Genomic DNA, 13,100 nt, shown 5'->3' on the forward strand with positions numbered 1-13,100 from the left:
TGTGTCTCGATCATGTCTACATAGTTCTCGAACCTGTAGGGTCCGCACGCTGAACGTTCGATGATGATTTTTATTATGAGTTATGTGTTTTTGATGACTGAAGTTTGTTCAGAGTCCCGAATGAGATCAGAGACATGACGAGGAGTCTCGAAATAGTCGAGAGGTAAAGATTGATATATTGGAAGGTTATGTTCGTACACCGGAAAGTTTCGGAGAGGTTCAGATGTTTTCCGGAGTACCGAGGGGTTACCGGAACCCCCCGGGGAAGTGTTGGGCCAATATGGGCCTAAGGGAGAGAGAGGGAAGCCCATAGGGGGTGGACGCGCCCCCCCCCCCTCCTAGGGAGTCCGAATAGGGCAAGGAGGAGGGGGCGACGCCCCCTTCCCTTTCCCTCTCCCTCTCCTTCCTATTCCCTCCGGTGAAAAAAAGGTAACGGGGGGGGGGGCGAATCCTACTTGGACTAGGAGTCCAAGTAGGACTCCCCCCATGGTGCGCCCTGATACATCTCCAACGTATCTATAATTTATGAAGTATTCATGCCATGTTTACAATAGTTTTATATGATTTTGGTATGATTTGATTAGAATTAACCCGGACTGACGCTGTTTTCAGCAGAACTACCATGGTGTTGCTTTTGTGCAGAAATAAAAGTTCTCGGAATGCGCTAAAAATCAAAGGAGAATTTTACTGGAAAATATAAAAAATAATGGAACAAAGAGTTACTCGAGGGGAGTCCCGTGGGTCCCATGAGGGTGGAGGGCGTGCCCACCCCCCTTGGGCGCGCCCCTGTGCGTCGTGGACTTCCCGTGGGCCCTCCTGACTTGTTCTCGACGCCCACCTCTCCTATAAATACCCAAACCTCCAGAAAATAACCTAGATCGGAAGTTCCACCACCGCAAGCCTCTGTAGCCACAAGAAATCAATCTAGGCCCTCTCTGGCACCCTGCCGGATGGGGCCATCATCACCGGAGGCCATGGGAAGGATCCCGGAGGGGCCATCATCTCCATGAAGGCCAAGATCCAGAGGGGGAACTTCTCCCCATCCAGGGGGAAGGCCATGGAGGAGGAAGCACAAGGGGGAGAACCTCTCGTCCTCTCTCTCGGTGGCGTCGGAGTGCCATCAGGAGGGGAATCATCGCTGCGGTGATCGTCTTCATCAACATCACCATCATCATCACCATCCTCATCTCTTTTATGCGGTCCACTCTCCCGCACCCTGTTGTAATCCCTACTTGAACATGGTGCTTTATGCCACATATTATGATCCAATGATGTGTTGCCATCCTATGATGTTTTGAGTAGATATCCTTTGTCATTAGGTTGATTGATGATCTAGATTGGTATGAGTTGTATGCTTTAGTTTGGTGCTGTCCTATTGTGCCCTTCGTGTCGCGTAAGCATTAGGGATTCCCGCTGTAGGGTGTTGCAATACGTTCATGATTCGCTTATAGTGGGTTGCTTGAGTGACAGAAGCATAAACCCGAGTAAAGGGGTTGTTGCGTATGGGATAAAGGGGACTTGATGCTTTAATGCTATGGTTGAGTTTTACCTTAATGATCTTTAGTAGTTGCGGATGCTTGCTAGAGTTCCAATCATAAGTGCATATTATCGAATAAGAGAAATTATGTTAGCTTATGCCTCTCCCTCATATGAAATTGCAATAGTGATTACCGGTCTTGTTAACAACTGCGTAGGATAATTTCGCACACCGACCCATCATTATCCCACACTCGCTATTTATAATATTTAGTAATATATTCTAAATTTATGATAACATCACCTACTTTTATATTTTAGCCCTCCGATATCATGCAAAATTATCCTCTTCATACCCACAACGTAGTTTTATTTCTCGTTTCTAGTTGGAAGCAAACGTTCGGTGTACGTAGAGTCGTATCAGTGGCAGATAGGACTTGAGAGAATATTGATCTTACCTTTAGCTCCTTCTGGGTTAGACACTCCATACTTATCACTTCCACCTTTGGGAATTTCTACGATGATTCCCTGCACTTGGGGATTATCAAGCTCTTTTCTGGCGTCGTTGCCGGGGAGCAATAGCGTGGGGTTGATATTTTTGTGTATGCTTGTTTGCTTTCTTCACTAAGTAGTTTTTATTTTCCCTTTTAGTTTTTCTTAGTTATGGGTGAAACATACAAAAAATCAAAAAAACTAAAATACAAAAAGATGCACTTGCCTCATATGCCTAAAAAGTTTTTCAAAAAGAGAAGTGATTGGAAAGTTATGCATTGAAGAAGTGAGGGTCGACCTTGAGCACTTGTGTTCATGCTCATGGAAACAATGTAAAAAAAAATCATGGAAGTTTCTCTGTAAATAATTGTCCCCTTGTATATATCCATTGTATTATAAAAATAATGTGCCAAGCTTTGGTTTTGGGATGATTAGATTGCTTGTTTACTATGTGCAGTAAAAAAACAGAAACTTTGGTTGTAGCGCGTGAATTTACATTTTTTACTGGAAAGTCAAATGGTTCTGAAACTTTTTGCAAATTACTTCTGTACAAATTATTTCAATTTTCATATCTTATTTATAATTTTTGGAGTTACAGAAGTTTACTAAATTTCCAGATTACTACAGCTTGTCCTGTTTTTGACAAATTCTATTTTCTATGTGTTGTTCGCTTATTTTGATGAATCCATGGGTAGTATCGGGGGGTATGAACCATGGTGAAGTTGGAATACAGTAAATAAAGTGCTAATATGAAATTGGAATGAGTTTACAACAGTACCTAAAGGTAGTGATTTTGTTTATTATACTAACGGATCTCACAAAGTTTTTGTTAAGTTTTGTGTGTATGAAGTGTTCGAAGAACGAGGAGTTACCGATGCGAGAAGAACAAAGAGAGGCAAGAGTTCAAGATTGGGGATGCCCAAGGCACCCCAAGTAAATATTTCAAGGATACTCAAGCATCTAAGCTTGGGGATGCCCCGGTTGGCATCCCATCTTTCTTCTTCAATAATTATCGGTATACCTCGGTTTTTGTTCTGTTCACATGATTTGTGTCCTTTGTGTTTTTCTTTTTAAGAACCATGCTAGTATGAGATAGCCCTTCATTGATTTATAGAATGTTTCATGTGCTTCACTTATATCTTTTGAGTATGACCTTATATAATGCTCTTTGTGCTTCACTTAAATCTTTCGAGTATGGTTTATAGAATGCTTCGTGTGCTTCACTTATATATTTTGAGCTTGGATATTGGTTAGTCTATATTAATTGTAGAATGCTCCATGAACTTCACTTATATCTTTTGGAGTATGAATAATAATATCATCTAAAGTGGGTTTGAAAGAGTGTCAACTTTAGGAATTAGTGATCCCACTATTTTGGAGGGTGCTGAATCTTAGTGTGATATTTATGGAAGTGGATTTGGAAGAGTGTCAACTTTAGTTAGTAAAGATTCCACTATTTCAGAAGAGGTTCCAATTGATTATGAGAACAAAGTTTCTATCTATGATGATTATTGTGATGACATGTATACTATAAAGAATAATGTTAACCATGAAACTTGTCATCATGATTTTAATTTTCAATTGGATTATGCCTCACATGACAGTTATTTTGTTGAGTTTGCTCCACTATTCCGGATGAGAAGAATTTTTGCTTATGTGGAGAGTAGAAAAATTTCTATGCGTGTAGATCATGAAAAGAATGCTTTATGGGATGGTTATATTGTTGAACTCATTCATGATGCTACTGAAAATTATTATTGGGGGAGGAATATATGCTTTTAGGAGTTGCAATAATATGAAGTTTCCTCTCTATGGGCTTAAAGTTTCGAAGTTATACTTATTTTGCCTTCCTATGTTAGTTGATTCTTGTTCCTATAAATTGTGTGCTCAAAAAATCCCTAGGCATAGGAAGTGGGTTAGGTTTAATTGTGCTAGGCATATTCTTCATGATGATCTCTTTATGTTTCAACTCTTATCTTTTATGTGAGCAACATTGAAATCATCATGCCTAGCTAAAAGGCATTAAAGAAAAGTGCTTGTTTGGAGACAAACCTATATTTACCCTTAATGTTTTTGTTTGTTCACACGATTAATCTACTGTAGTAATCATGTTTTATAGCTTTTGTTTCAATATAGTGCCCAGTAAGACCTTTGGGAAGACTTGGGTGAAAGTTAATGTGATCTTGCTGTAAAAAACAGAAACTTTGCGCTCACGAGATTAGCTGTCATTTTTTTACAGAAGAGTGATTTTGAGTTGATTCTTTTTGAATAAGATTAATAGACAAATTCCTCACGTCCACCAATTTATTTTAAAATTTTTGGAGTAGCAGAAGTATGGTTGTTGTTCAGATCATTACAGACTGTCTGTTTCTGACAGATTCTGTTTTCAATGCATAGTTTGCATGTTTTCTAGTTTTTATGGGTTATATTGCTCAATATAAATTGTAGAAATGATATAGTACAGTAGCCATTGTGTGAGAACAATTATGAATCTTGTCTTTGACAATACCAAAGCGAATGGTCTACTCTTTATCATACTAACCCATCTTACGAAGTTCCGTTAAGTTTTGTGTGATTGAGGTTTTCAAGTTTTGGGTGAGATATCGATATGAGGAGAATAATGACTGGAAAGACCCTAAGCTTTGGGATGCCCAAGTCACCCCAAGGTAATGTTCAAAGAAGACTCAAGCGCCTAAGCTTGGGGATGCCCCGGAAGGCATCCCCTCTTTCGTCTTCAAAAACTATCGGTATACCTTACTCGGAGCTATATTTTTATTCGTCACAAGATATGCGTTTTGCTTGGAGTGTATTTTCAATTCTACTTGATGTTTCAATAAAATCATTGGATCCAAAATCTTGAACGAAAAATAATCCTCCCATGGCTAGTTAATTATTTGACTACTCAGTGTTCTTCACTCATATCTTTTTGGAGTAGTTTGTCATTTACTCACGTGCTTCACGTATATCCTATGAGTAAATGGTTGAATGAATTGAATATCATAACTATGAATTTATATATATGTTTCATATGCTTATAACATGGGGAGTAATGACTTCACACATAATAAGTATAGGTAGTAAACTTATTGAAAGTTAGCAAACGCAGAATTGATCACTTGAACAATTCATGAAAGAATATTAAAGGAAGAGAGATTTAACATATAAATATACTATCTTGGACATCTTTTTTAATTGTGAGCACTCATTAAAATATGACATGCTAAAAGGTTGATGTTGGACAAGGAAGACAACTTAATGTTGGGGAACGTAGCAGAAATTCAAAATTTTCCTACGAGTCACCAAGATCTATATATGGAGAGACTAGCAACGAGAGAGAGGAGTGCATCTACATACCCTTGTAGATCGCGAGCGGAAGCGTTCAAGAGAACGGGGTTGAGGGAGTCGTACTCGTCGTGATCCAAATCACCGAAGATCCTAGTGCCGAACGGATGGCACCTCCGCGTTCAACACACGTGCAGCCCGGTGACGTCTCCCACGCCTTGATCCAGCAAGGGGAGAGGGAGAGGTTGGGGAAGACTCCGTCCAGTAGCAGCACAACGGCGTGGTGGTGCTGGAGGAGTGTGGCACTCCAGCAGGGCTTCGCCAAGCACTACGAGAGACGAGGAGGGAGAGAGGTAGGGCTGCGCCAAGAGGGAGGAAAACTCATGTGTTGGGCAGCCCCAAAACCCCTACTATATATAGGGGAAGGGAAGAGGGGGTCGGCCCCCTCCAGATCCCATCTAGAGGGGAGGGGCGGCGGCCATGAGGGGGAGACTTGCCCCCCAAGCAAGGTGGAGGCGCCCCCTCCCCTAGGGTTTTCAACCCTAGGCGCCTTGGGCCCTGGTGGGGGGGCGCACCAGCCCACCTGGGGCTGGTCCCCTCCCACACTTGGCCCACACAGCCCTCTAGGGCTGGTGGCCCCACTTGGTGGACCCCAGGACCCTCCCGGTGGTCCCGGTACATTACAGATAGCACCTGAAACTTTTCCGGTGACCAAAACAGGACTTCCCATATATAAATCTTTACCTCCGGACCATTCCGGAACTCCTCGTTATGTCCGGGATCTCATCCGGGACTCCAAACAACATTCGGTAACCACATATATCTATTCCCTATAACCCTAGCGTCATCGAACCTTAAGTGTGTAGACCCTACGAGTTCGGGAACCATGGAGACATGACCGAGACAACTCTCCGATCAATAACCAATAGCAGGATCTGGATACCCATGTTGGCTCCCACATGTTCCACGATGATCTCATCGGATGAACCACGATGTCAAGGATTCAATCAATCCCATATACAATTCCCTTTGTCTACCGGTATAGTACTTGCCCGAGATTCGATCGTCATCGGTATACCGATACCTTGTTCAATCTCGTTACCGGCAAGTCTCTTTACTCGTTCCGTAACACATCATCCTGTCATCAACTCCTTGATCACATTGTGCACATTATGATGATGTCCTACCGAGTGGGCCCAGAGATACCTCTCCGTCACACGGAGTGACAAAAATCCCAGTCTTGATTTGTGCCAACCCAACAGACACTTTTGGAGATACCCGTAGTGCACCTTTATAGCCACCCAGTTACGTTGTGACGTTTGGCACACCCAAAGCATTCCTACGGTGTCCGGGAGTTGCACAATCTCATGGTCTAAGGAAAAGATACTTGACATTTAGAAAAGCTTTAGCATACGAACTACATGATCTTGTGCTAGGCTTAGGATTGGGTCTTGTCCATCACATCATTCTCCTAATGATGTGATCCCGTTATCAATGACATCCAATGTCCATGGTCAGGAAACCATGACCATCTGTTGATTAACGAGCTAGTCAACTAGAGGCTCACTAGGGACATGTTGTGGTCTATGTATTCACACATGTATTACAGTTTCCGGTCAATACAGTTATAGCATGAATAATAGACAATATCATGAACAAGGAAATACAATAATAACCATTTTATTATTGCCTCTAGGCCATATTTCCAACAGTCTCCCACTTGATCTAGAGTCAATAATCCAGTTCACATCACTATGTGATTGTAATGAATCGACACCTATGGGGTTTGATCATATCTCGCTTGTGAGAGAGGTTATTAGTCAACGGATCTGAACCTTTCGGATCCGTGTGTGTTTTGCAAATCTCTATGTCATCTCCTAGATGGAGCTACCACGCTCTATTTGGAACTATTCCAAATAACTGTTCTACTATACGAATCTGGTTTACTACTCAGAATAATCTGGATTAGTGTCAAAGTTTGCATCGGCGTAACCCTTTACGACGAACTCTTTTACCACCTCCATAATCGAGAAAATTTCCTTAGTCCACTAGTTACTAACTCATGGCAAGGCACACTTCCGGTGCGGTACACAGCATAGCGTACTATAGAGCCTATGTCTAAAGCATAGGGGACGACCTTCGTCCTTTCTCTCTCTTCTGCCGTGGTCATGTCTTGAGTCTTACTCAATACTCACACCATATAACACAACCGAGAACTCCTTCTTTGCTGATCTATTTTGAACTCCTTCAAAATCTTGTCACGGTATGTATTCATTTGAAAGTACTATTAAGCGTTTTTGATCTATCCTTATAGATCTTGATGCTCAATGTTCAAGTAGCTTAATCCAGGTTTTCCATTGAAAAACACTTTTCAAATAACCCTATATGTTGTCCAGAAATTCTACATCATTTCTGATCAACAATATGTCAACAACATATACTCATCAGAAATGCTATAGTGCTCCCACTCACTTCTTTGGAAATACAAGTTTCTCATAAACTTTGTATAAACCCAAAATCTTTGATCATCTCATCAAAGCGTATATTCCAACTCCGAGATGTTTACTCCAGTCCTTAGAAGGATTGCTGGAGCTTTGCACACTTGTTAGCATCTTTCAGGATTGACAAAACCTTCTGGTTGTATCACATACAACCTTTCCTCAAGTATATCATCGAGGAAACAATGTTTTGACATCCTATCTGCAAGATTTCATAAATCATGCAGTAATGCTAATATAATTCCAACAGACTCTTAGCATCGCTATGAGTGAGAAAGTCTCATCGTAGTCAACTCCTTGAACTTGTTGGAAAACATCTTAGCGACAAGTCGAGCTTTCTTAATGGTGACACTTACCATAATTGTCCGTCTTCCTTCTAAAATCCATCTGTACCCAACAGCCTTACGACCATCAAGTAGTTCTTCCAAAGTCCACACTTTGTTTTCATACATGGATCCTCTCTCGGATTTTATGGCCTCTAGCCATTTGTCGGAATCCGGGCCCACCATCGCTTCTCCATAGCTCGTAGGTTCATTGTTGTCTAGCAACATGACCTCTAAGATAGGATTGCGTACCACTCTGAAGTAGTACACGTCCTTGTCAACCTACGAGGTTCGGTAGTGACTTGATCCGAAGCATCATGATCACTATCATCAGCTTCCACTTCAATTGGTGTAGGTGCCACATGAACAACTTCCTGTGCCCTGCTACACACTGGTTGAAGTGATGGTTCATTAACCTCATCAAGTCTCCACCATCCTCCCACTCAATTCTTTCGAGAGAAACTTTTCCTCGAGAAAGGACCCGTTTCTAGAAACAATTACTTTTGCTTCCGGATCTGAGATAGGAGGTATACCCAACCATTTTGGGTATCCTATGAAGATGCATTTATCCATTTTGGGTTCGAGCTTATCACGATGAAACTTTTCACATAAGCGTCGCAGCCCCAAACTTTCAAGAAACAACAGCTTAGGTTTCTCTAAACCATAGTTCATACGGTGTCATTTCAATGGAATTATGTGGTGCCCTATTTAAAGTGAATGTGGTTTTCTCTAATGCCTGACCCATAAACGATAGTGGCAATTCGATAAGAGACATCATGGTATGCACCATATCCAACAGGGTGCAGCTATGATGTTCGGACACACCATCACACTATGGTGTTCCAAGCGGTATTAGTTGTGAAACAATTTCCACAAGGTCTTAATTGTGTACCAAACTCGTAACTCAGATATTCATCTCTATGATCATATCATAGAAATTTTATCCTCTTGTCACGATGATCTTCAACTTCACTCTGAAATTACTGAAACCTTTCAATAATTCAGACTTGTGTTTCATCAAGTAAATATACAGCATCTACTCAAATCATCTGTGAAGTAAGAACACAACAATATCCACTACGCGCCTCAACACTCATTGGACAGCACACATCAAAATGTATTACTTCCAACAAGTTGCTCTATTGTTCCATCTTACTGAAAATGAGGCTTTTCAGTCATCTTGCCCATGTGGTATGATTTGCATGTCTCAAGTAATTCAAAATCAGGTGAGTCCAAACGATCCATCTGCATGGAGTTTCTTCATGCGTATATACCAACAGACATGGTTCGCATGTATCAATCTTTTCAAAAACGAGTGAGTCCAAAGATCCATCAACATGGAGCTTCTTCATGCGTTTTATACCAATATGACTCAAATGGCAGTGCCACAAGTATGTGGTACTATCATTACTATCTTATATCTTTTGGCATGAACATGTGTATCACTATGATCGAGATTCAATAAACCATTCATTTTAGTGCAAGACCATTAAAGGTATTATTCAAATAAACAGAGTAATCATTATTCTTCTTAAATAAATAACCGTATTGCGATAGACATAATCCAATCATGTCTATGCTCAACACCAAATAACAATTATTTAGGTTTAACACCAATCTCGATGGTAGAGGGAGTATGCGATGCTTGATCACATCAAGCTTGGAAACACTTCCAACACATATTGTCATCTCACCTTTAGCTAGTCTCCGTTTATTCCGTAGCCTTTTATTTCGAGTTACTAACACTTAGCAACCGAACCGGTATCTATTACCATGGTGCTACTAGGAGTACTAGTAGAGTACACATTAATATGATGTATATACAATATACTTCCGTCGACCTTGCCTGCCTTCTTATCTACCAAGTATCTAGGGTGGTTCTACTTTAGTGTACGTTCCTCTCATTACAGAAGCACTTAGTCTCGGGTTTGGGTTCAACCTTGGGTTTTCACTTAGAGCAGCAACTGTTTTGCCGTTTCATGAAGTATCCCTTCTTGCCCTTGCCCTTCTTGAAACTAATGGTTTTACTAACCATCAACAATTGATGCTCCTACTTGATTTCTACTTTCACGGTGTCGAACATCGCGAATAGCTCAAGGATCATCATATCTATCCCTGTTATGTTATAGTTCATCACGAAACTCTAGTAGCTTGGTGGCAATGTCTTTGGAGAAACATCACTATCTCATCTGGAAGATTAACTCCCACTCGATTCAAGTGATTGTTGTACCAAGACAATCTGAGTACAAGATCAACGGTTGAGCTTTTCTCCCTTAGTTTGCAGGTTAAGAGACTTGTCGGAGGTCTCATACCTCTTGACATGGGCACGAGCCTGAAATCCCAATTTCAGCTCTTGGAACATCTCATATGTTCTGCCACATTTCAAAAATGTCTTCGGTGCCTCAATTCTAAACCATTTAACATCACCCACTAAACTATTACGTAGTCATCAAAACGTGTATGTCAGATGTTCGCAACATCCACAAATGACGTTCGAGGTTCAGCACACCGAGTGGTGCATTAAGGACATAAGCCTTCTACGCAGCAATGAGGACAATCCTTAGTTTACGGACCCAGTCTGCATAATTGCTACTATCAACTTTTAACTAAATTTTCTCTAGGAAAATATCTAAAACAGTAGAACTAAAGCGCGAGCTATGACATGATTTGCAAAAACCTTTTGACTATGTTCAGGATAATTAAGTTCATCTTATGAACTCCCACTCAGACAGACATCCCTCTGGTCATCTAAGTGATACATGATCCGAGTCAACTAGGCCGTGTCCGATCATCACGTGAGACGGACTAGTCATCATCGGTGAACATCTTCATGTTGATCGTATCTACCATACGACTCATGCTCGACCTTTCGGTCTATTGTGTTCCGAGGCCATGTCTGTACATGCTAGGCTCGTCAAGTCAACCTAAGTGTTTCGCGTGTGTAAATCTGGCTTACACACGTTGTATGTGAACGTTAGAATCTATCACACCCAATCATCACGTGGTGCTTCGAAACAACGAACTTTCGCAACGGTGCACAGTTAGGGGGAACACTTTCTTGAAATTATTATGAGGGATCATCTTATTTACTATCATCGTTCTAAGCAAATAAGATGCATAAACATGATAAACATCACATGCAATCAAATAGTGACATGATATGGCCAATATCATTTTGCTCCTTTTGATCTCCATCTTCGGGGCTCCATGATCATCATCATCACTGGCATGACACCATGATCTCCATCATCATGATCTCCATCATCGTGTCTCCATGAAGTTGTCTCGCCAAGTATTACTTCTACTACTATGGCTAACGGTTTAGCAATGAAGTAAAGCAATTACATGACGTTATTCAGTGACACGCAGGTCATACAATAAATAAAGACAACTCCTATGGCTCCTGCCGGTTGTCATACTCATCGACATGCAAGTCGTGATTCCTATTACAAGAACATGATCAATCTCATACATCACATATCATTCATCACATTCTTTTGGCCATATCACATCACATAGCATACCATGCAAAAACAAGTTAGACGTCCTCTAATTGTTGTTTGCATGTTTTACGTGGCTGCTATGGGTTTCTACCAAGAACGTTTCTTACCTACGCAAAAACCACAACGTGATATGTCAATTGCTATTTACCCTTCATAAGGACCCTTTTCATCGAATCCGATCCGACTAAAGTGGGAGAGACTAGCACCCGCTAGCCACCTTATGCAACAAGCGCATGTCAGTCGGTGGAACCTGTCTCACATAAGTGTAGATGTAAGGTCGGTCCGGGCCACTTCATCCCACAATGCCGCCGAATCAAGATAATACTAGTAACGGTAAGCAAATTGAAAAAATCATCGCCCACAACTACTTTGTGTTCTACTCGTGCATAGAATCTACGCAATAGACCTAGCTCATGATGCCACTGTTGGGGATCGTAGCAGAAATTCAAAATTTTCCTACGAGTCACCAAGATCTATCTATGGAGAGACTAGCAACAAGAGAGAGGAGTGCATCTACATACCCTTGTAGATCGCGAGCGGAAGCGTTCAAGAGAACGGGGTTGAGGGAGTCGTACTCGTTGTGATCCAAATCACCGAAGATCCTAGTGCCGAACGGACGGCACCTCCGCGTTCAACACACGTGCAGCCCGGTGACGTCTCCCACGCCTTGATCCAGCAAGGGGAGAGGGAGAGGTTGGGGATGACTCCGTCCAGCAGCAGCACAACGGCGTGGTGGTGGTGGAGGAGCGTGGCACTCCAGCAGGGCTTCGCCAAGCACTACGAGAGACGAGGAGGGAGAGAGGTAGGGCTGCGCCAAGAGGGAGGAAAACTCATGTGTTGGGCAGCCCCAGAACCCCCACTATATATAGGGGAAGGGGAGAGGGGGCCGGCCCCCTCCAGATCCCATCTAGAGGGGAGGGGCGGCGGCCAGGAGGGGGAGACTTGCCCCCCAAGCAAGGTGGAGGCGCCCCCTCCCCTAGGGTTTTCAACCCTAGGCGCCTTGGGCCCTGGTGGGGGGCGCAACAGCCCACCTGGGGCTGGTCCCCTCCCACACTTGGCCCACGCAGCCCTCTGGGGCCGGTGGCCCCACTTAGTGGACCCCCCAAAACAGGACTTCCCATATATAAATCTTTACCTCCGGACCATTTTGGAACTCCTCGTGATGTCCGAGATCTCATCCGGGACTCCGAACAACATTCGGTAACCACATATATCTGTTCCCTATAACCCTAGCATCATCGAACCTTAAGTGTGTAGACCCTACGGGTTCGGGAACCATGCAGCCATGACCGAGACAACTCTCCGATCAATAACCAACATCGGGATCTGGATACCCATGTTGGCTCCCACATGTTCCACGATGATCTCATCGGATGAACCACGATGTCAAGGATTCAATCAATCCCGTATACAATTCCCTTTGTCTACCGGTATAGTACTTGCCCGATTTTCGATCGTCGGTATACCGATACCTTGTTCAATCTCGTTACTGGCAAGTCTCTTTACTCGTTCCGTAACACATCATC

This window comes from Triticum dicoccoides, chromosome 5B (assembly GCF_002162155.2).
Source record: "Triticum dicoccoides isolate Atlit2015 ecotype Zavitan chromosome 5B, WEW_v2.0, whole genome shotgun sequence".
In the NCBI taxonomy this organism is placed as follows: Eukaryota; Viridiplantae; Streptophyta; class Magnoliopsida; order Poales; family Poaceae; genus Triticum; species Triticum dicoccoides.